The 4,396-nt window shown below is 40.4% G+C and overlaps 2 pseudogenes; one reads left to right on the plus strand and one right to left on the minus strand.

The window, feature by feature from the left end:
- The first annotated feature begins 459 nt into the window (after positions 1-459).
- LOC113185613 (large ribosomal subunit protein eL37-like) lies at positions 460-768 on the plus strand (annotated as a pseudogene).
- Positions 769-2,233: 1,465 nt separating this feature from the next.
- Positions 2,234-3,146, minus strand: LOC113185607 (endoplasmic reticulum membrane protein complex subunit 7 pseudogene; annotated as a pseudogene).
- Positions 3,147-4,396: the final 1,250 nt, after the last annotated feature.

Consider the following 4,396-nt stretch of genomic DNA (forward strand, 5'->3'; position numbering starts at 1 on the left):
GGGAGGGAGGCGGGAAAGAAAGGCAAAAGTTGGATGTGTGGGCAGGGGAGTAGGGTGTGGTTAAAGGATGAGTTTGCAATGTCTGCTGGGACACCCACACAGAGACATCCTGAAAGCAGACGATTAAATGGATCAGGGGTCAGGAGAGTGGTCTGGGATGGAGACACAAGCTTGGGTAGAGGTACATATGGATATTGAGGGAATTGATTGAATTATCCAAAGATATGATATTTCACTGAGAAGAGAAGGAGCAGGACTGCATTCTGAACTGTCCTGACATTCAAGGGACAAATAGAGGAAGGAATTACCATAAAGACTGAGAAGAAGTACCAAGAAAATAAGGGTAAAAAGGAATATGTGGGGCTAAAGAGCCAATGGAAGAAACTAGAAATGGTATCATAGGGTGCAGGTCAAAAAGTATCTATTGGATTCTTTGGTTTCTGTGACAGAAGTGAGATGATGATGATGGGAACCTTGTCATTTGGAAAACGTCGTAATAAGATGCACACGTTGTGCCACCGCTGGGGCTCTAAGGCCTACCACCTTTAGAAGTCGACCTGTGGCAAATGTGGCTACCCTGCCAAGTGCAAGAGAAAGTGTAACTGGCGTGCCAAGGCTGAAAGAGGAAATACCACCAGGACTGGTCTAATGAGGCACCTAAAAATTGTATACCACAGATTCAGGCGTGGATTCCATGAAGGAACAACTCCTAAACCCAAGAGGGCAGCTGTACAGCATCCAGTTCCTCTTGGAAGTTTCAGCAATTGACCATCCAATAAATGTTCTGGCTTTAAAAAATAAAAAGATAAGTGTCTGTTGGTATCATTTGACACTTATGTTAGATTCCTTTTCTGATATAACAAAATTGAGTTCACCCTCTGTTCCCCAAAGATCCAATCTGACCCACCTGCAAGATACTCACTTCCTAGGTCCCGGAAATTCTTAACTAATACTGAAGTCCAAAATGTCATCTAAGTGTCATCAGCTCAGAAATCACATATAATATCATCTCTATTAAACATGGGTGAGGCTGTAGATCTAGTCCATCCTGGAACAAAATTCCTTTCCACCTGTGCATGTTTGAAGCTAGAAAACAACTTATCTGGGTCCGAAATATGGAGACACAGGCATCAGGTCATAGGTGCAGGCATTCCCACTGAAGATGGGGAGAAAATGGAAGAACCTGAGCAATCACCAGTCACATAAAATTTCAAAGTCTACAGACAAATAACATTAAGTTTTCAGACTTGGGAATGATCCTCGGTAATTCAAGGCTTCCCTCTTGGGACTCAAAGCTCAGCTCTCTCTGAGTCATCTTTCCTTTTGTTGAAACGTAGCTGGTGTTTGTAGCTGAGTAGTTTTATCAACCTATTTCTTACCAGTGAATTCTGGGGATCCACTAACCTTCTTAACACTTTATCCTTTCTGTCCTTTTCAATTCAAGTTGGCAGTATTTCTGCTGGAATAATATTCTCAAGAAGCTAGAGGATCTCTTGTATATGTCTTGGGGATTCACTCCATCAGGCAAGAGGCTTATTCACAGGTCCTTCCCTGATCTTTCCTCCACATTTAGTGTTTGCCAAAATAGCTGAGAGGATTTATGTATGAGTTACATACTCTTTATTTTATTTTTTTCTATTATTTTATTTTATTTTGGTACTGGGGATTGAACCCAGGGATGCTTAACCACTGAGCCATATCTCCAGCCCTTTTTATATTTTTATTTAGAAATAGGATCTTGATAAGTTGCTGCGGGCCTCCCTACATTCCTGAGGCTGGCTTTGAATTTTCGAATCCTCCTGCCTCAGCCTCCAGAGCTGCTTGGATTCCAGGCATGTACAACCATGACTGGCTCACATTCTCTCTCTCTCTCTCTCTCTCTCTCTCTCTCTCTCTCTCTCTCTCTCTCTCTCTCCTCTCCCTCTCCCTCTCCCTCTCCCTCTCTCCCTCTCCCTTTCTCCCTTTATAGTCTTCATATAATTTATTAATGTCATTTTCTATAGGACACTGTGACATCAATATTGACCTCATACAGACAAAGAATGAAAGTTGGGTTTTCTTGTGTACCAAGTATAAAACATCTGTTAACAAGATAGCATATACAACAGTTATAAGAAATCAACTTTCAGGATGACTCAAGTTTATACCAGTTTCTTCACATGGTTTTCCCTCAAAACTTGGATGCCACCCAGTGTCGCTGTGTTTGCGCAAATACCTACTGTGAACTACCGGACTACTTTCTTTTGCCAGCCCCACTTTTGCTTGTTTTACTGCTGCCACTGCTAGATTTGCCAGGTGATTTTGAAGAGAAGAGTCTTGTCATGAACTCAGATATATCAGGCAATTCATGTTGGAATTCAGCGTATTCATTGACTCTCCATCTCCTGTCTCATGTCAGGATCACTTGTGTTGACCACTTTGGGCAGAAGCACAAATATCAATAATGGAAGAATCATCATCATAAGAAAGTCTGTCCAGCCCCATGATTCCCTTTTAATAAAGTAAGAAGGTGGACCTGAAGATTTCTTTTTTTCTTTAATTATTTATTTTTCTAGTTTGTTATACATGATGGCAGAATGCAATTCATTTCATATTGCACATATAGAGCACAATGTTTTAAGTCACTGGTTGAACACAAAGTATTTTCATAGCATTCGTGTCTTCATACTTTTACTTAGGGTAATGATGTCTAACTCATCCCATCGTCATTCCTACCCTCTTGTGGACCTGAAGATTTCACTGGACAGGATAGGGCAGTCTGACCACTTCTGATGTTTTGATATAATTCATGTATCTTGCTCTCATTTTTCTTTTTGAAGTGATATCAGCTCTGTCAAACTTGTAAGCTGGAGAAATAACTTCCACTACATAAGACCCAGAAGATATATCACGAACCCCAAAACTCCAATCTGTCTTAAGAAAGCCGATGTGCTCTTCTCTGTCTATAAGCACTCAGATCCAGTCCTGAGGCTTCACCCCTGGAACAACTGCATGCCCCTCAATCTCGAAACAATCTCTTAGGCTGACCCCACTCTCTCTCGATCTCTTAGGCTGACCCCACTCTCTCTCGATCCCTTGGCTGCAGCCCTGGGTACTTCCAAACTCTGGGCAAAGATGGAAAAGAAGCCCCACAGAGTGACCGCCATGACAGCAGCTCTGGGCAGTCAGGAAGGCCCCACATACTCTAAAAGGTCTTCTGTGGATAAAGTGCTCCAACATTTTTTTTTTTGCCCTTTTCAATGTTTTGTTCATCAAATCACTCAATAAAATTTCACTCTATAGGTTCTTTTAAAAAAATTTATTATGGTTTCTTTGTTGACACCTAAGGTTTTTTAAACATTTATTTTATTTATTTATTTTATGTGGTACTGAGAATCGAACCCAGCGCCTCACACATGCTAGCCGAGCACTCTGCTGCTGAGCCCCAGCCCCACCCCCTCTATAGTTCTCAATCAAGAAAACGAAAATCCTTAATGCAAAGCACTGCAATAGACACAATCAATTCACAGCAGACAATTCTAGATTAATTAATTCACACCAAACATTTCTAGATTAATTAATTCACAGCAAACAATTCTAGATTAATGAATTCTAAGCACTGCAAACACACTTAATCATGAGAGACTTATGACAGACTTTCCCTCTGCATGCTAAGTTCAAGTGTCAGATCAAAAGTCTGACACTTAGGCTTTATGTCCAGCAGATGCACACTCACTGTGCTTCAACTTTTTGATCTTTTTGAGGTGTAAGCAAAATTTGTCCAGCCACACATTTGGATTTTTCTCTAGAATACTTTGCCAATTTTACCATCTTTTGCAATCTGGATAGGTTAAGAAATTCCCAAATAACCCAATTCTCATTCCTGTTTGTTTAAAAATTCTTTCCTCAATTGATTTCTTTCCATATAGCTTCCTAGAAGATCAGAAACCTCATCTAAATGGCCAATCTCATCACCTACAAATTCTGTTCTCCACATGAGTACAGAACACAGCTCTGCTCAGCTTTCTGCCACCATATAACAAGGATTTCCTTACTTTCAGTTTCCATTAACATGTTCCTCATTTCCTTCCAAGCCCTCATTGATAATGTCTTTAACATCCACATTTCTACAGCAGCTTGTTCTGACTGACTTGTTCTCTGAATGATACCCGTTTTCTCCCCACTTTTTGGATTCCTCAATCATTACTATTTCTACTAAGGGTCTGCTTAAGGTAATCCAGGTTTTTTCTATTATGCACCTCATAATTCTTCCAGCCTCTTCCCACTGTCCAATTCCACAGTTTAGGCATTCATTACAGCAGAACTCCTCCTTCAGGTATCAAAATCAATTTGATTTTACCACTGTGACAAATTATGCAAACATAACTCAACACAAACTTATTATCTTAGATCTATT

The sequence above is a fragment of the Urocitellus parryii genome, chromosome 3 (genome assembly GCF_045843805.1).
Source record: "Urocitellus parryii isolate mUroPar1 chromosome 3, mUroPar1.hap1, whole genome shotgun sequence".
NCBI classification, from domain to species: domain Eukaryota; kingdom Metazoa; phylum Chordata; class Mammalia; order Rodentia; family Sciuridae; genus Urocitellus; species Urocitellus parryii.